The following is a 20,518-nucleotide window of genomic DNA, read 5'->3' as shown; positions in this document are numbered from 1 at the left end:
GACTATTTAGTAGTCAGGAGAACTGACCTCTTTTCTCTTAGACTGTCAAATAAAAAAGTGACAACAGCCAATACAACAGTAGCTGTCCAGTGTGAATGAATCAAAATTAAACCTAGGGCAAAAAAAATGTATTTTTTGGTGTGCCACACAATTTTAGTAATTACTTTATGTGTGCCATGAATTGAAAAAGGTTAAAAATTGCTGCTCTAGGACATTGTTGAATAAAAAAGATGGAAGGAACCTGGATCTCTAAATGATAGCTTAGAGCAGAACTCCAACTATTACATGAGAAATAAAGAAATCTGTACTTTGTTTGAACTATTCAATTTTGGGGTCTCTTTGTTGTAGTAGCTAATACTTCATAATAATATAGTGAGCCTGAGATCATCTCCCTTCCCTACTTTTTTCCTTTGGCGAAATTAAGAAACTGAATTTCAGAGTAGGTAAGCAACTTGCCAAATAGGCAAATCATCCGGGCAGTTCAGGTGAGATGAGGGATTTCCTGATTTCCAACCTAGTGTTGCCCTGGACCATCAGTAAGGTGACCAAACATCTTCCTTTAGGGAGGACAGTCCTTTCTTTCATAAGTTCCGTCCTCCTTCAAAAAGTGTCCTCCAACATGTCCTCCTTTTTGATATTGGAAGACTAATCTGTAAATGTCCGTATTCGATCGATGCAGAGTCAATCCATTGCGTGTGATGTGATGTATTTGTATATAAATGAGTACTTTTTTCTTACAATTATTATTCAAAATTAATAGGCATGTAAGCATAATTACAATATAAAATATTACAAATGTTTTTATTATGTATTTATCATATTATAGTGTATTATTGTTGCAATGAATAAAATGTTTCTTTTATTTACAATATTGTTTTCTTCAATTTATTTTTGTCCTCCTTTTCATTGTAAAAAAGTTGGTCACCTTACCACCAGTAACATGAGCCATGACCAGCATGGTCCACATTGCTACATCATGTCCCAAGAATTTTAATATCTACAATTAAAGTGCTGAGCAAATTTAGGTGAATATGAATTCTGATGATCTCACAAAGTTTCAATTTACTGAAATACATCAAATTGCAATCAAATTCCTGCCTTTGCAACTGAGTTTCTTCTTAGTTATATCACACGCTACCTTACTCAAAGATTTTGAAATGGTAGTCTAAAATAAGATTAAAGGCAAGAATTCCAAGTTAGATCTGATTGCTGTCCAGAAGAAGTAGGTATTAAAGTCAGAAACAAAACCATTAGGAAACAGAATCACTACCTTGAATAGCACCTGATGTTAAAATATTTTCTCGGCCCTGGCCGGTTGGCTCAGCGGTAGAGCGTCGGCCTGGCGTGCGGGGGACCCGGGTTCGATTCCCGGCCAGGGCACATAGGAGAAGCACCCATTTGCTTCTCCACCCCCGCCCCCCCCTCCTTCCTCTCTGTCTCTCTCTTCCCCTCCTGCAGCCAAGGCTCCATTGGAGCAAAGATGGCCCGGGCGCTGGGGATGGCTCCTTGGCCTCTGGCCCAGGCGCTAGAGTGGCTCTGGTCGCGGCAGAGCGACGCCCCAGAGGGGCAGAGCATCGCCCCCTGGTGGGCAGAGCATCACCGCTGGTGGGCATGCCGGGTGGATCCCGGTCGGGCGCATGCGGGAGTCTGTCTGACTGTCTCTCCCCATTTCCAGCTTCAGAAAAATACAAAAAAAAAAAAAATTAAATTAAAAAAATATATATATTTTTTCTCTAACTGTTCTTAAATAATTTCATATATTTGTATGTATTTACAAATAATATAAATCTATGAGAATGATAAAAAGTTATTGTTTTAAATCTAAAGACTTTATCTTTAAAATTTTTACAGCACCCAATCTAAGCCTTCAAAAAGTCTTCAAATTAGCATCTTTATGAGGTAACATTTTTCCAATATTATAATTTAAAAATATTTTTGCTAAACCAAAATAATACTCAAATTGCTCAGTACATTTTTTCTTTTTTTTTCTTTTTTTTTTTCAGAGACAGAGTCAGAAAGAGGGATAGATAGGAACAGACAGACAGGAACGGAGAGAGATGAGAAGCATCAATCATCAGTTTTTTGTTGCGACACTTTAGTTGTTCATTGATTGCTTTCTCATATGTGCCTTGACCGTGGGCCTTCAGTAGACTGAGTAACCCCTTGCGCAAGCCACCGACCTTGAGTCCAAGCTGGTGAGCTTTACTCAAACCAGATGAGCTCGTGCTCAAGCCAGCAACCTCGGGGTCTCAAACCTGGGTCCTCCGCATCCCAGTCCGATGCTCTATCCACTGCGCCACCGCTTGGTCAGGCGCTCAGTACATTTTTTGAATAAATATTTTGTTGATACAAAATAATCTTTATAGTATGTTTGTAATAAAACAGATACCTTTCATTTTAAAATTTTTATGGACTAATAAATGTCTAATCTAAATATTTATAATCTCCACATTAGTAATCTCACTTTAAATATCATTCAGTTAATTAAAATCTAGTAAACAGCATAGATATATTTTGTAGGTATTTTACTTGTATTTTCTCCCCTCAAAAATGACTCAGATTAGGCCCTGGTAGGTTTCTGCTCAGTGGGTAGAGCATCAGCCCAGCGTGCGGACGTCTGGGGTTTGATCCCCAGGCAGGGCACACATGAGAAGTGACCATCTGCTTCTTTTCCCTCTCCTCTCCTCTCCCCCTTCTCTCTTTCTTCCCTTCTCACAGCCAGTGGCTCGAATGGTTTCAGCGTTGGCTCCCAGCACTGAGGATAGCTTGGTTGGTCCCAGCGTTTGCCCCAGGCACTGGTTGATTCGAGCATTGCCCCCAGACCAGGGTTGCCAGGTGGATCCCAGTCGGGGTGCACGGGGGAGTGTGTCTCTATCTCCCCACCTCTCACTTAAAAAAAAAAGACTCAAATTTTGTGCATTGGTTCTCTAAAATAATTTACTGCTTCCCAGATATTAACATGGTATAAATTAAAATACATTTATGGGGTAATGATGTGAAATTTGGGATTTTATACAAAATACTCCCATCTACCTCCAGAAGGGGGAAAAAAAGAGGGAATAATAAGACAAGCAAGAATATCTAAATGTTGAAAATGTTAATAATAGATGGGTACATTAAAGTTCATAACACTATTCTGTTTTTACATATGTTTGATATTTTTCATAATAAAAGTTTTTTAGCCCCTCCATCATGTGAGGACACAGAGAGAAGGCACCAGCTGTGAATCAGGAAGGGGGCCTTCATCCAGCTACGCTGGAACCTCTCTCAGACTGCCAGCCTCCAGAACAGCAACAATTAAAAGTGTGTGTGTGGTGTGTGTGTGTGTGTGTGTGTGTGTGTGTGATTTCCTTTTGAATTTTCAAAGCCCATGTATGTGGTTTTTAGTAGGGGCCAGGCAATATTCTAAACATTTTACCTGTACTAACTCATTTAACCCTCACAATAACCCTCAGAGATAGGTATTCATTTTACATATGAAAGACCTGAGGCACAGACAACTTATATGACTTTCCCAAGGTCATTTAGTAAATTGGAATTGACATCCAGGTTGTCTAGGTGCATATATACAAAGAAATACCTGGAAAATATAAATAGGAGTAATCCTTATTTTTGCTTGTTCCTAGTTTCTAATTTTTTTACACAAGAACACGTGTTTCTATCATTTGAAGTTACCAAAACATACTATTTATTCAAATACAAACAAATAGAAATAGAATAAATGAGTTTCTGAAACCCAGAACACTGCAAGCATAGAAATTCATTATTAACAGGCATGACAAAGGGAACAACAACAAACTAGGAAATTTTTAAAAATGAAAAAAGGTTAATTACTTTGTTAACTATTTAACCAATTTTTTATGGAAAGAGTAATATTCAAAAGAGGTCAATGTAATTTAACTGGATAAATTCAATTAATTTAGACCATTGTGAAATTTCTTCCATTCTCAAGGAGAAATGTAACTATTACTAAAGTTTTCTCAATTAGACTCCTGGGAAATTTTACTTCAGAGTAAGAATTCTTACTCTTAAAAAGAAATTATATTTATATTTTCCAGGTGTTTCTTTGTATATATGCACCTAGACAACCTGGATGTCAATTCCAACTTACTAAATGACCTTGGGAAAGTCATATAAGTTGTCTGTGCCTCTCAGGTCTTTCATATGTAAAATGAATACATATACCAGAGTTATTGTGAGGGTTAAATGAGTTAGTACAGGTAAAATGTTTATTACAAGTTAAACAACAACATTTTTCTTCATTGCTGCAACTAACTAATCAACCTCATTTCTTATTTTTCACGAAAAGTAAATTATTAAATTTATGTAGAATGGAAGTTATAGGTTAGTTACTTTAACTTGCATTCTTGGTTGTAAAGAGAGCTAAAGATCAAATGTGCAAAGGAATTTTACAAGACAGTAAACTTCCCTGGTGTTAAATAAGTCAATGTAGTCCAAGATGAACATGGGAAATATCACTATATTCCAGTCCTGAATGAATACAATCATAAGACAACATAAGCACCACACTGTTAAAACAACCATTCTGAAAATGTTCAAATGAATAAGAACAGTGCACTATGAAGCAGTGCCATACATGTTTGGCAACCCCTAAGATTGTCTATTGTGGTCTGACCAGGCGGTGGCGCAGTGGATAGAGCATTGGACTGGGATGCGGAGGACCCAGGTTCGAGACCCCAAGGTCGCCAGCTTGAGCGCGGGCTCATCTGGCTTGAGCAGAAAGCTCACCAGCTTGGACCCAAGGTCGCTGGCTTGAGCAAGGGGTTACTTGGTCTGCTGAAGGCTCGCGGTCAGGGCACATATGAGAGGGCAATCAATGAACAACTAAGGTGTCGCAACGAAAAACTGATGATTGATGCTTCTCATCTCTCTCTGTTCCTGTCTGTCTGTCCCTGTCTATCCCTCTCTCTGACTCTCTCTCTGTCCCAGAAAAAAAAAAAAAAAAAGTTTGTCTATTGTGAGGATGAGAAAAGATCTTTGATCTGATTATCCTTATAGGCTTACATACCTCTATCATCATGATGACAGAGCAACCCTACTGAGAGCAAAGTACACAGGGGATGGTGGGGACATGGATACAAATCCTGGCTCCAGCACTAGCCATTAAAATTAAGGTTAATCACTTACTACCCCAAAGCCAGTTCCTCACTGGATAAATATGGGAAGAACTACCTCACAAGGTAGTGTGAATAACAATACGAGGTGCGCCTAAAAGCCAGCGGGGTCTAGACACAGTTATTCTAATAACGTGTGTTTCCTCCTTATACCATGTGGGATAGTCAAAGGAGGTGAATAATGGAATGAATGCCTATTAGTGAAAAGCAGGGCATTTCTAATCAAAGACCAGGGTGGGATCTAGCACATAAATTACCAAAGAGAGAAATAGACACCAAGCCAAGACTAGAAAATGCATGAGATTCCCATTCAAAATACAACTGACTTGTAACTCACCTTCTGAGACCTTTCAGTAGCTTCCCACTGCACTTCAAAATAAAATCCTTTTTCTTCCCACAGCCAATGGTCCTACATGATTTTGTCACACAGCTCTCCCTCTGTCAGGGAGCTTCAGCCACACAGACTTCCAGTTTGCTCCACATAAAGCCAGTAGCTGAGGCCACCATCACAGCTGCCTGGCCCATGCAGGTTCGCATTAGATTTGGACAGACAGTAATGAAACAATGGAGCCAAGAACTGGTGGGCCATCATCTTTAATCCTAGTTAGTACCTGGTGGACAAGAAAATAATTCCCTTTGCATTCAGGGCTCCCAAAGCCACTGACTTATCCCAGTTTCCCAGCATCAAAGGTTTCTAGCTCATCAGCCTTATTCACCTCTGTTCTCCATCTCCTTCTCTCTGCACAAACTCTGCACTAACTGGCTTCTCCTTCAGCACTCAGCCATCTTGGCTGCTTCTTCTGGCCTCCTCCATGTGGCCTTTCTCTGCTCTCCTCTCTAATGCTAATCTCAGGAAACAAGAGAGCAAGCTCCTGGTCTTCCTCACTTTATAGTGTAGAAACCAAAACCTTTAATCCAATATACAAACAAGGAAGTCTCTGTTACAAAGTCACTCATCTGAGGCATAATGGGATTCCTCACGAGAGGGCACCACCCCACATCCAAAAGGGTGGGAAAGGCTTAGTCCTAAAACCAAGCCCCAGGCTACAAGGATCCTGCCTGCCCACAGCCTGCCCCCAACACACATTAATATAATAACGCCCATCCCAAGCAAGAAAGGCAACCAATATCATCACCTGGGTGATGGGCTTCCACATGAGCAGCGCCATCTTTAACAAAGTGAGCATAATATATTTTATCTGCCCAACACTCCACCCCTATGCTCACTTTACTACCCACAATCTACACCAGCATCCCTGTAGAAGGAAATTAGGCACATTACACACATTACAAATACATGACAAATCATACAATTTCAACAATTACAAAGGTACATTTCACCAGTCTCTGAGCACTTTGCCAAAAGTGCAAAATGTCTTTGGCCTTCTTTCTAGCCATGGGAAAAGCTTCCCGGGGTAGGAGGAGGGCCTCCATCAAAGCCGCCCCCCACCCCCATCAGGGTATTTACATTGTCCAAAATCCGTAAGTCCATCCAGCAAAGGAGCCAGTGCTCACTCTGGTCATAGTCCAGGAATCAGTCCACACACATGGGCCATTAGCCAACCCCCTCATCTCTGCCATCCTGGCAGGTCTTACACTGTCCCAAAAAGAAGCACATGGCAATGGTAGTCAGCATTTCCATCTCAGCTCTGGTGTCCCAAAATCACAGACTTACCAGGAACGTAGCAGATGCTCCTTCCAGCTGGGCTCTCATCTTCTGGAGACTGCAGATTGCAACTCCAGCCCAATTCTCGTCATTCTCCAAAGAGGAACTGGAAACATCAGCTCCCGCTACCAGGCTCCAGCCCCGGGATGCCGCCACATTCTGCTCCGTAGACCTTTCAGCCCCAGCCTCAGCCTTAGCCCCGGCCTCCTGCTGCTGCTGGCTCTCCACAACATCCAGGGCAAGCTGCAACTCATGAACCTGTGATTCCTTCTCCAGCGGCTGGTCCATTTCCAGGTGAATCTCATGAACCTGATGGCTTCCTCTGGTGCTTGCTCCATTTCCAGGGTCAGCATCTCTTTCTCACTCATTTGCTCTAGCTCCTTCCACTGCTCGGTTTGCAGGTCCTGGCAGCCTCTTCCACAGAGCTCTCGGTTTCCTCATGCATGGCTGTAAAAGTCAGCCAGCCTACGGTCCCCAAAAGGACAGACATGGGGAACCCTAACACTAGCCAGTCCTCTACTCCACCGCTCAAAGGTGGTGGTGGCTCCATACCAAACTGTATTGAATCCTGTCATAGACAGCCCTGGCCGATTGGCTGGCTCAGCAGTAGAGCGTCGGCCTGGCGTGCGGGGGACCCGGGTTCGATTCCCGGCCAGGGCACATAGGAGAAGCGCCCATTTGCTTCTCCACACACACCCCCTCCTTCCTCTCTGTCTCTCTCTTCCCCTCCCGCAGCCAAGGCTCCATTGGAGCAAAGATGGCCCGGGCGCTGGGGATGGCTCCTTGGCCTCTGCCCCAGGCACTAGAGTGGCTCTGGTCGCGGCAGAGTGATGCCCCGGAGGGGCAGAGCATCGCCCCTGGTGGGCGTGCCAGGTGGATGCCGGTCGGGCGCATGCGGGAGTCTGTCTGACTATCTCTCCCCATTTCCAGCTTCAGAAAAATACAAAAAAAAAAAAAAGAATCCTGTCACAGACTACGCCAAATGTAAAGCCAGTAGCCACGACCACCATCACAGCCGCCTGGCCCATGCAGTTTAGCATTAGATTCGGACAGTCGATAATGAAACAACGGAGCCAAAAACTGGTGAGCCATTAGCTTTAATCCTAGCTTGCACCCGGGGGCAAGTAAAAACACACACTGGGCTCCAAAACCCACTCATTCAGTGCTCACAAAGCTACTGACTTATCCAAGTTTCCTAGAATCAAAGGTTTCTAGCTCACCAGCCTTATTCACCTCTGTTCCCCATCTCCTTCTCTCTGCACAAACTGGCTTCTCCTTCAGCATTCCTCCATCTTGGCTGCCTCTCCTCTCCTCCTTGTGGCCTTTCTCTGCTCTCCTTTCTTTAATCTCTCCTCTAATGCTAATCTCAGGAACCGAGAAAGAGCAAGCTCTCGGTCTGCCCCACTTTATAGTGTAGAAACCAAAACCTTTAATCCAATATACAAACAAGGAAGTCTCTGTTACAAAGTCACTTATCTGAGGCATAATGGGATTCCTCATAAGAGTGCACCACCCCACATCCAAAAGGGTGGGAAAGGCTTAGTCCTAAAACCAAGCCCCAGGCTACAAGGATCCTGCCTGCCCACAGCCCACCCCCAACACACATTAATATAATCACGCCCATCTCAAGCAAGAAGGGCAACCAATATCATCACCTGGGTGATGGGCTTCCACGTGGGCAGCGTCATCTTTAACAAAGTGAGCATAATATATTTTATCTGCCCAACACTCCATGAACCCCCAAGTTCTTTCCATGTCCAGATCTGGAACTCTTAGGCCCTTCAGCCTCAACTGTTTTTGCTGTTGTTCAAACAGCTGACGCCTCTCACCCTTACATCTTCCCTTGAGCCTTCCCTATCCCAAGCCTCAAGGAGTTCCCTACCCACTATCCCAGTGACCACTGTCGTACCCCTCATAGTTTTGATCACAAACTCGGATGATCATCATTTACTTATTTCTGCTGCCCCTCTCTACCAACCTACCAGTGAAATGCAAACTATTGAGGACATGGGACTGGTCTCTCCTTTTCAACACTAGAATCCTAGCAACGTAAGAGGTACCTGTTCAATAAAGATTCACTGTATAAATGCAAAGCACGACCTTGGATTTAGATTACAATGTTGGATGAAACAGTTCCTGTTAGCCACACAATACTTAAAGTAACAAATCCCATTGGATCATCACAATAACTCGGAGGTAAATAGTATTAACTCCATTTCCCTCATGAGAAAAAAAGGAGCTCAGGAAGTAATTTGCCTGAGGTTACAGCAGTATTAATGGCCAGGATTTATTGAAAATTTTACTGTGTGCCAGGCAGACACTGTCAAGCTCTTTACATGTATTCTCTCACCCGATATTCAAAACAAACCCCTGACACAAGTACTATTATTAGCTTCATTTTTATATGGAAAACCAAGTGAGGCAAAAAGAGGTCAAAATTAATTGCCTAATTATGTAAGAAGCAGAGCATGGGTATGACCCATGCAGTCAGTCACCAAAGCTCACATTCTTCTTTTTTTTTTTTCTTTTTTTTTTTTGTGGCAGAGACAGAGAGAGTCAGAGAGAGGAACAGATAGGGACAGACAGACAAGAAGGGAGAGAGATGAGAAACATCAATTCTTCATTGCGGTTCCTTAGTTGTTCATTGATTGCTTTCTCATATGTGCCTTGTCTGGGGGTCTACAGCAGACTGAGTGACCCCTTGCTCGAGCCAGCGACCTTGGGCTCAAGCTGGTGAGCCCTGCTCAAACCCGATGAGCCAGTGCAAAAGCTGGTGACCTCAGAGTCTCGAACCCAGGTTCTCTGTGTCCCAGTCTGATGCTCTATCCACTGCACCACTCCTCTATAAAGTATATCTGACAGTTTTGGGGTTTGGGGGGTTTTTTTGCAAAACTAAAATACATAATCTATTAAAGTACTTCACTCAGAGCCAGGCACATAACACATTTTAAATGTTAGTGTTGGTCAAATAAGTTTGTAAATATGATATATATGTTTGCTCGCTTATAGTTTGCATTGAGTGTGGGGACAGGCTGTAAGCAGGCAGGGTCGTTATAGCCTAAGGCTTAGTTTTAAGACTAAGCCTTTCCCACCCTAAGTGACTTTGTATCAGAGACTTCCTTGTTTGTAATTGGATTAAAGGTTTTGATTTCTCCACTATAAAATGGGGCAGAGGAGCCCATGCTGGAGGAAAGCAGTGAAAGGCCACGTGGAGGAGAGGAGAAGCAGCTAAGATGGCAGAGTGCTAAAGGAGAAGCCAGTTTGTGCAGAGAAAAGGAGATGGGGAACAGAGATGAATAAGGCTGGTGAGCTAGAAACCTTTGATTCTAGGAAACTCGGATAAGTCAGTGGCTTTGGGAGCCCTGAACAAAAAGGGAAGTGTTTTCCCACTGTGTGTATTTCCTGTGCGCTGGGTACAAGCTAGGATAAAGCTAATGGCCCACCAGTTCTTGGCTCCATTATTTCATTACCGTCTGTCCAAATCAAATGCGAACCTGCATTGGCCAGGCAGCTGTGACGGTGGCCATGGCTACTGGTCATACAGTTAGCTATTATTCTCAGTCTGAATCCAAATCCTTTTTATTATTATTATATTTATTGTATCCCAGAGAATCAAGCAAATCTTTTTTAAAAAGTGGGATTGGATAGTATTAGATCAGGTTTCCAAAGCAATTCATCAGCACGTGCAAACAGCTCTGGATCTTCATATTATATATACGGCAATCCTAAAAACATGTAATTAAGTCTAATGTGCAAAAGTTACATAGTACAAGGGCACTCCTTGCCAGGCACAAAACATAAAAATTAAGAATCTAAACAATGCTCATCCTGTGACACCACCACCACCAGCACATCTCCCACTTTTGTGTATGTTCCTTGATTGGGTACTTTCATTTCACCATTGACCATTTTAGTTTAAGTCTAACCAGCATCTAACAAAGGATAAAGATTGCCCACTTTCATCATGTCAATTAGTGTAGATCTTTAGTAAATCCATGTTTCTTGCCACTGATGTCAACTCATTCATATTTACATTTTCCATTTTTTAAATAAATGAATATTCATTAAAAGAAATGAAAGCAATTATTTGCCCAAATGATTGCTCAAACACTACCACAGACACAGATGGCCACACTGCTGCAAATGAACGCTTGGCTGGCAGGTAGCCCCACCATGTGACAGTTCAAAACACAGCTTGAGAGACAGAAAATGTGGGGTGAATGAAATTACTTGTAAAAATATAGTTTGAAATAACAATGGAATGTTCTGGAAGAAATGTCCAGAAGCAGGAAGATCAAGAGGAAGCCATTGCAGGTTCTTTCTCGGCTCCTGCAGCTGCTTCAGAAAATGGGTCTCAAACTACAATTCAACATCACATTCCCAGCAAGGAAAATATGAAGGTACGGTGTAGAGGGGCCACATTGCAGAGCTAGGATCAGACAATTTCTAACACCCTTTCCAGCTGTAAAAGGGTTATAATCAGCCCTCAAGATGTAGATCTCCCTCATTCTGAAGGGGTTAGCTCCCATCTGTGCAGCAGCTGCACCTGCTCAGACACTAGCGAAGTGTCTCAAGTAGTAAAGGTATCTTCACTGACCAACTGCTGCATTATTTTCCTAGACTTTTGAGTTTCTTGAGGGAAGCATCTGAGTCTTTTTCATCTACTGCAGAACTCGGCATGTAATAAGTGTTCTTTGAGTTACTGTGTTTAGCACCTAGTTAATATACCATAGACTCAAAAAGAATGTTAGACTCAGAATTCTATTTTGTTTTCAGATCAACTTTCCCAAACAGAAAGTGAAAGAAAAGAATCTATATCTCTCTTTCTCACTAATTAAAGCTATATAAAGAAGATAAAAATATATTAATAAGAACCAGGAATTAAAAAAAATAAATTTGTCAAGTTTCTTTTCAAATGAATACAGTAACCCATATTCAGTTATCAATACATCTAGAGTTTGAAAGTAATTAATTCTTTTCAGACACACTGCTTTTTCCCAGCTTTTAATTTTATTTTTTAGTTGCTCAAATAACTTTTGTACAGGTATCATAAAGATGAATTGCAGCCAAGTCCAAATCCCAAATCAGTAGAATTCATATTAGTGAGATTTTATTACACTGTTATTCATTTTGGTACAATTTCTTTTAAAGAAAAAGTCAAAGAACACATGCAAAAGCACACAAGACCAGTTGTTCACTGTTTCCAGCTGAACATAGATGAGAAATGGATCTTTGTTATTTGAATACATCATAAGTTTTACGCGAATGCTTCAGTTGATAGCTATTATTTATCATAGCTTTGCTTTTAATTTGTTATGCAGTACAAACCCTTTAAAAATTGGCATCACCTCTCTGTAGTCCCACTGGAGTAAAAGCCATTTTAAACATGTAATTACCCAAAGAAATAACAGTTACTAATTTATTATTGCACAGCTAACATTATTCATGGCTGTTTTTATTTGTAGAGAGCTTAATGATCATATATCAGTTATCCTTTACAACCATCCTAGGCAGAAGATCCTTACTTAGTAAGTGATTTCATATTAGCAAAGAAGCATCAGGCAGCACAGTCAATAATTAGAAGAGGATCCTGAACTGAAATGCTTGTATCCAGTTGGCATTGTTGAGTGTGTACAATGTCTTTGCAATAAAGACAATATAAAAATTATATATAAATGAAGAGAAGGAAAATCATGTGCCTCTTCATGAGAACTTTTTAAATTTCAGTTTATAATCAACACATACATACCTAAGTATTACAGGTTCCTATGTATATATTCATATGTACAGGTTAAATGGCACTTGTGAACACTACGCTGGAAGTAAATGACTGAGGAGATGAACAGCAGCAGCAGCTCCATCGGCTGTCAACGCACAGTGAATCCAATGTTCACAGAGCTTCACTTCACCCTCAAAGACCACTTCTGCCTCTCAGTCCAAATTCAAACATTACCTGAGAAACTGCTCCCAACCTGGCTTACCTCCAAACTGATACAAAGGCTCTCAATGACCAACCAGGTCAGCTCAGAAGCAAAATCACAGAAACAGGGCAGAGACAGCATGGTCCCCAGGATCTCACCCACAGGGCTCTTAGCACAATAAAGCTGAAGGTCTAGGGTAGGTCAACAGCACTCTGTGGAGTGAGTGGGCAGTTGGGATACTACTTACTGAGCATTTGACCTCAGTGTTTGACACTTCTTGGCTATATTCCAAAGTGTCACATAGCATTCTTGAAGTTCTAGTAACCTCCCATTTCAAAGTATAAAAATACAAAAGGCTTATCGGAAGCATCTTTTATATAAAGTTATTCATTGACTGAGCTAAAAGGTAAGCTAAGGAATATGCAGACAAAATACTGACTAGTAATTTAAAATAACAAAGTTTTAATAATGTAATGATTATGATAGAGTAAAAATATAAAATTTTTATACACAATCATAAACACAACCAACTTTAAATATATATATATATTATATATATATATATAAAGACACGGGATTAAGGAGAAAAAATAAAGTGAATATGCAAAAATGTTAAAGTTTATTTCTGGATAAGATAATAATAAGTAATTATAGCATATTATATTTCTCTTTATACTTGCTACATTTAATTTTTTCCCTGCAATGGGTGTGAATTATTTTTACTTTAAATAGAAATTATTAATTCTCTGCAAATAAAAACATAAGATCCATTTCTTAGACTTAATAAAAAAGTAGTGATCTTATTTATTCACTGGATATCATGGTCTTTTATCATTGTCTAAAGAGGCAATTTCACTACAGCACACATCAGATAAAAAAAGGCTTGCTTGATCCAATTACACTACTTATTAAGAGCTCTTTAATGAGAAAGTCACACCTTTGAGTTATTAGAAGCTATAATGGTCCTTCAGAGTGCCAAGCAAGTAAGCTAACAGAATTACCTTTGATTCTAAATTGTTTGTAGGAGATTAATCCATCTGCCCCTGAAAAAAATTAAGTGTTCTTCCAGTGTGTTCAACTTCCTCCTATTTCATTTTAATCAAGTATGTTAGCCTCAGTCAAGAGAGTAGGTATTTTTTAAACAGATTTATTGAAGTATAATTGATATACAAAGAAATGCACATATTGAATGTGTACAGTTTGATGAGTCTGAACATATGAAACATTCATGATACCATTACCATAATCAATCAAGGTGACAGACATATGCAACACCTTCCAAGGTTTCCTTGTGGGCTTTTGTTTTGGTTTTCTCTGTGAGTGTGGTAAAAGAACAACAGGAAAGCAAAATACCATATTCAATGTGTGGTCAGCAAGACTGTATGGGTCTTGAACATATTCATCTACCATAACTGAAAGTTTATAGAAGGAAAGTGCATATTTTTAATTGCTTAAATTGCAGTACAAAGAGTTTATTTTAATTTTCCAAATGCATATATAACATCATACCTAAATTTTTTTTTAGTCATCAATAGGTAAATTTTATGGAGGTCTTTTTGGTTTTTTGGGGGGGTGTTTTTTTTTTCTGAAGCTGGAAACAGGGAGAGACAGACAGACTCCCGCATGCGCCCGACCGGGATCCACCCGGCACGCCCACCAGGGGCGACGCTCTGCCCACCAGGGGGCGATGCTCTGCCCCTCCGGGGCGTCGCTCTGCTGCGACCAGAGCCACTCTAGTGCCTGGGGCAGAGGCCAAGGAGCCATCCCCAGCGCCCAGGCCATCGCTGCTCCAATGGAGCCTCGGCTGCGGGAGGGGAAGAGAGAGACAGAGAGGAAGGGGGGGGGGGGGTGGAGAAGCAAATGGGCGCCTCTCCTATGTGCCCTGGCCGGGAATTGAACCCGGGTCCCCCGCCCGCCAGGCCGATGCTCTCCCGCTGAGCCAACCGGCCAGGGCCTCTTTTTGGTCCTGGTTTGTCAAACCAGATATGACAACATTTTGGACAGAGATGAGAAAGAAAAAATAAGCATTCCAGGCAGAAGGTACACAAAGGACAACAACCTTGAGGTGGAAGCATACTGGGCAAGCGTAGGGAAGATCACCACCAGCGTGGTTTGTGCAAGTGACCAAGTTGGGTCATGAGAGACAACAGAGTGAAGCAGGGCCCCGGGTCGCATAAGCTCCTGTGGGGCACTGTGAGACTTTGGATGTTCCTGAGTGAGAAGGGAAGTCCTAGAGGATTTGGGACTGAGGGATGGCATATTTAACTGTCATTTTAAAAGACCAATCTGGCTTTATGAAGAACAGACCATAGGAAGGCAAGGATGGAAAAAGGAGACCAGTTAGGAGGTGACAGCAGTAAGCCAGAAGAGAAATCATGTTGCCTCAGACAAGCATAGAGATGGTAAGAAGAGGTCAGACTTTACATATATTTTGACAAAATTTGCTACCAGATGAAATGTGGAATGTAGGAAGAGTGAAGGATAATAAGGTTTTGGGTCTGACGACTGGAAGGAAGAAGCAGTCATACGCTGATGCACAGAAAACTAAAGGAGTCATTCATCTGTTTTTAAAACATTACAGCAATGCATGAGTCTCCTAAGTGCATGGGGTGCAGTTTACTTTTGTCCATGTCAGAAAGGAAAGGCTAAATGACAAAAGGGTGCTAAGTGCAGAGAGTACAAGCTTGATCTACTTCTCAATTTTATTTGAGGCCAATACTGACTACACAAGGCAAATGTTAAAATTTGTCTGCTTAACTCCAGCCTGGATTTATATTCAATTCATATCCAATACCAATGCTGCTGTTAACACCTGCCCCAGGCTTATCCGCCTTTCAATCCCTGGAAGTCCTCAGTGGACCTCTAAACCCTAATTATGCTACAAGCTTTAAAAATCTTACAAACTAAAAACAAAGAAATTCTAAACAGGGAAGGAGGAAGGTAAGACAGGCAAACAAGTAGGGGGGTAGATAATCCTTTCTCTATTTCCCCAGCCCCTTCGATATCCATTCCATTCCATATCTCCTTCCAAATTCATGTCAAATGCTCAGTACATTCTTTTTTTCTTTTCTTTTCCTTTTTTTTTTTTTTTTTTTTTTTCTGAAGCTGGAAACGGGGAGAGACAGTCAGACCCCCGCATGCGCCCGACCGGGATCCACCCGGTACGCCCAACAGGGGCAAAGCTCTGCCCACCAGGGGTCGATGCTCTGCCCCTCTGGGGCGTAGCTCTGCCACGTGACCAGAGCCACTCGAGCGCCTGGGGCAGAGGCCAAGGAGCCATCCCCAGCGCCCGGGCCATCTTTGCTCCAATGGAGCCTGCTCAGTACATTCTGAAGTCATTATGTATGTGTAAATGTAGGATTCCGGAGCAGAGAAGGGAAAAATTAGTTGTGAAATGACATTGTGAACATAGAGGTGAAGAATGAAAACATATTCGTTTCTATAAAAATACATTTAAAGATATTAATCCCTTTGTTAATATATAATTGACTTGGGAATGAATCATCAATTGTTGCTAAAAAAAAACACAACTATTAGGTTAGTAATGATGGAACTTCATATTAGAGGGATAAGGATAACCCCATCTGAACCCATTGATTTATCTTAGCATCACTATAAAAGGAGAGAACTAGACACTGTTCCCTCATGATATGATGAAATAAGACAAACACAGAACCCTCTTCTAAGAATATGTTGCCTAAAATATTTCAAAATGAATCTACACAGCTCTGTATATTTACCTCCCAATTTATAGGCAACACAAGAAGTAAAGAAGCAAGGTAAACAAAACCATTTGCAGAACAATAACTCAAGTTCAGAATTTGGGACACAAAAGACAAATGATGTTTCTCCAACAAATCAGTGACATGGAGAACAGAAGGGGTGGAGGGATTGTTGTAATATAAGTGACTTGAGAGACATAATAACCAAATACAATTTGGAAACCTTATTTAATTCTGACTCCAATAAATCAACTATAATAAGACATCCTTGCCTGACCTGTGGAGGCACAGTGGATAAAGCGTTGATCTGGAACACTGAGGTTGCTGGTTCGAAACCCTGGGCTGGCCCGGTCAAGGTACATATGGAAGCTGACGCTTGCTGCTCCTCTCCCCCTTCTCTCTCTCTCTCCCCTCCAAAATGAATAAATAAAGTCTTAAAAAAAAAAGAGACATCCTTGGCACAACTGAGAAATTTTGAAATATGAACTGACTACCAGATAACAGTAAGGAATGGTGTTAATTTCATTAGCTTCAATAATGACACAGAATTAAATTTAAATAAAAAGTCCTTATTGTTAAAGACAATTATGGTACTTTTTTTAAAAAAGATAAAGAAAACCTGTTAGAAGAGAGAGAAAACAAAATGGACAAAACAACCAGAAGTTATAAGAATGCAATGTAAACTTTTAATAATTATTATGGTTTGCAACTGCTAATTTATGTAAATGGCGCTTTCCTTGACAGTATGCAACAAAAGCAAAATACAAAAATAAATTGGAAGCTGAGGCACTTAAAAGAATATCATTTTCATTCATAATCACCAATTTCTTAAATTATACACTATTACATGAAAAGGCCATGGAAACAAATTGGCCTCCAAACGCCAAAGGAGCTGAGAGGCCAAAGAAAGAAGCAGGCAAGTTCAGCTTGCCAATTCTGTACATACGTTCCACACAGAACAAGGATCCTGGAAGACAGAGGGCACTCAGATCTCTGCAGCTTTTATCCAGTAAAGAACCATTTATTAGCTCTGGTTAGAGACTGACCCACATTCTGGAAAAGGAATTCATAGGTGGTCAGGGGGAATCAAAGGCCAGGTACCAGGAGGCCCTGGAGCCAGGGTGAGTTAAGAGAGAGATAACAACGAGGGCACCTTGCCCCACAGGATTAATAAAATTCTGTGATTAGCCCAAAGCTTCTGTACACATTCCAGAGTCCACCAGAAGGAGGGAGAGGAGGTCAAAGGTCAGGGTTTCTTCACTCATAAATTAAATGGGTAGATTAGCTTCAATATGGAGTCAACTTTTTTTTTTTTTTTTTTTTTTTGTATTTTTGCGAAGTTAGAAGCGGGGAGGCAGGAGAGACAGACTCCCACATGCATCTGACCAGGATCTACCCAACATGCCCACCAGGGGGCAATGCTCAGCCCCTCTGGGGCATTGTTCCACTACAATCGGAGCCATTCTAGTGCCTGAGGCGCAGGCCATGGAGCCATCCTCAGCGCCCAGGTCAACTTGGCTGCCGGAGGGGAAGAGAGAGATAGAGAGAAAGGAGAGGGGAAAGGGTGGAGAAGCAGATGGGTACTTCTCCTGTGTGCCCTGGCCGGGAATCGAACCTGGGACTTTCACACGCCAGGCCGATGCTCTACCGCTGGGAGTCAACTTTTCAAGATGGAGTCAACTTGTTCCACACATGCTCATTATAATAACTTCAAGATTCAGACTGAGTTTATGAGACTATGCTGTAAATAAGTATGTAAAATACTTTATTTTGACTAATAGAAACATCTCTTTTGTCTGAAGTTCTCAATAAGATATTTGGGAGAAGGTGAAGTTCCAACAATTTAAGAAACAGGTTTAAAATGTTTCAGCCTTAGACTATTCCTTTCACATATTAACTACTTTTTCTTTGCTTTGAACAAAAATGTTATGATGTCCAACTCAAAGAGAAGAGGTTGCTGTTAAGTAACTAAAGAGTAGGTATTCTATGTAGTCGACTGGAGAATGTAATACTCCTCCTTCAAGGAATAAAAAGCCTGGATGTGAAGAACACCTTGATTTGCAGACCTCAAGAAAAAAAAAAGAAAGAAAAAAAAAATGGATCACAAAGGTACCTGCAAAAAGAGATCAGGAATTTCCTCAGATAATAACCCAGAATCTGTTTCAAGAGCTTTTTCCATAGACATGGGCAAAATAGCCAGGCCTGGAAAATGTTCAGTAGTGCCAGATACTATTCTAAGCACTGGGGATACAGACAAAAATCCCTGCCTCTAGAGATCACATTCCTAGTGGAAGAAAGATAAGAATAAGCAAAACAGTAGATAATACAGCATTTTATAAGATAAGTGCTATCTACAAAAGTAGAGCAGATAAGGAGAATAAATGGTATTAGAGAAGGGTTCCAATTTTAAAGAGGATAGTCAGGGAAAGGCTCACAGAAATGAAACAGGAGAAAAGACTTAAAGAAAGTAAGAGTCCACAATCTCCGAGAAGAGGATTGATCCCAGGCAGGAATAACAGCAGTGCTATGGGGAGAGTATGCCTCATGTCTAAGAGAAAAGAGGCTAATGGAGTAGATCTGGCGAGTGAGGACAGAGTAGTTGGAAATGAAGTTAGAGAGGCAACAAAGGGGTCAGGTCATGGCAAGCCTCACAGGCCACTGCAAAGACTTTGCCTTTTAACTCAGTGGCAAAGGGAAGCCATTGGAGGGCTTGGAGCAAAAAAGTAAAGAAAACCAACTGTTGGGCAGATAAAATGTATTATGCTCACTTTGTTAAAGATAACACGAGGAGGCCGTTGCCCAGGTGATATTAATGTGTGTTGGGGTGGGCTGAAGACAGGCAGAATCCTTGTAGCCTGGGGCTTGGTTTTGGGATTAAGCCTTTCCTACCCTTTTTGATGTGGGGTGGTGCAATCCAATTATGCCTCGGAAGGTGACTTTGTATTAGGGACTTCCCTGTTTTGTGTATTGGATTAAGGGTTTGGATTTCTACACTATAAAATGGGGACTGAGCGGGAGCTTGCACTCTTGGTTCCTGAGATTATCATTAGAGGAGAGAGCAGAGCAGAGAGCAGAAGGAGGCCACGTGGAGTAGGCCAGGAGAAGCAGCCAAGATGGCGGAGTGCTGAGTGAGATGCCAATTTGTGCAGTTTGACGCTGGATAAGGAAGGAGATGGGGAACTGAGGAGAATAAAGCTGGTGAGCTAGAAACCTTTGATTCTAGGAAACTCAGATAAGTCAATGGCTTTGTGAGCACTGAATGTGAGTGGGTTTTGGAGCCCAGTGTGTGTTTTTACTTGCCCGCCGGGTGCAAGCTAGAATTAAAGACTATGGCCCACCAGTTTTTGGCTCCATTGTTTCTTTACCGACTGTCGGAATCCAATGCGAACCTGCATAGGCCAGAAGGCTGCTGTGATAGTGGCCCTGGCAGTGCCTCCTGGCTTTACACCAACTCACAGGGGGGTTTTCTGTTTCTTTTTAAATCACTTTGCTGGCCCTGGCCAGTTGGCTCAGTGGTAGAGTGTCGGCCCTGTGTGTGGAAGTCCCGGGTTCGATTCCCCATCAGGGCACATAGGAGAAGCGCCCATCTGCTTCTCCACTCTTCCCCCTCTCCTTTATCTCTCTCTTCCCCTCCAGCAGCCAAGGCTCTATGGGAACAAAGTTGGCCCGGGCGCTGAGGATGGCTCCATGGCCTCTGTTGGTCAAATAAGTTTGTAAATATGACATATATGTTTGCTCACTTATAGTTTATATTGGGTGTGGGGGACAGGCTGTAAGCAGGCCCGGTCATTATAGAGTAAGGCTTTGTTTTAAGACTAAGCTTTTCCCCATACTCTTGACTGATTGCATGATGTGGGGTGGTGCACTCTCATGAGGAATCCCATTATGCCTCAGATAAGTGACTTTGTATCAGAGGCTTCCTTATTTGTATATTGGATTAAAGTTTTTGGTTTCTATACTATAAAGTGGGGCAGGCTAGGAGCTTGCTCTTTCTCCATTCCTGAGATTAGCATTAGAGAAGAGAACAGAGGAGGGGAGCAGAGAAAAGCCACGTGGAGGAGGCCAGGAGAAGCA

The 20,518-nt window shown here is 41.7% G+C and overlaps 1 protein-coding gene across 4 annotated transcripts in view; it reads right to left on the bottom strand.

The window, feature by feature from the left end:
• Nucleotides 1-20,518, bottom strand: part of FOCAD (focadhesin) — a 334,210-nt gene that overhangs the window by 303,815 nt on the left and 9,877 nt on the right. The window contains exon 1 of one of the 4 annotated variants that reach the window (XM_066257345.1): nt 16,722-16,742. The exons of the other annotated variants lie outside the window; for them this stretch is intronic. The gene's annotated coding sequence lies outside the window, so the exon portion shown is untranslated. Of the gene's footprint in view, nt 1-16,721; nt 16,743-20,518 lie in introns of those variants that run through there. 4 annotated transcript variants of the gene reach the window in all.

Source organism: Saccopteryx bilineata, chromosome 2 (assembly GCF_036850765.1).
Source record: "Saccopteryx bilineata isolate mSacBil1 chromosome 2, mSacBil1_pri_phased_curated, whole genome shotgun sequence".
In the NCBI taxonomy this organism is placed as follows: Eukaryota; Metazoa; Chordata; class Mammalia; order Chiroptera; family Emballonuridae; genus Saccopteryx; species Saccopteryx bilineata.
The sequence above is the reverse complement of the archived record's forward strand: the minus strand, read 5'-3'. Positions and strand labels throughout refer to the sequence as shown.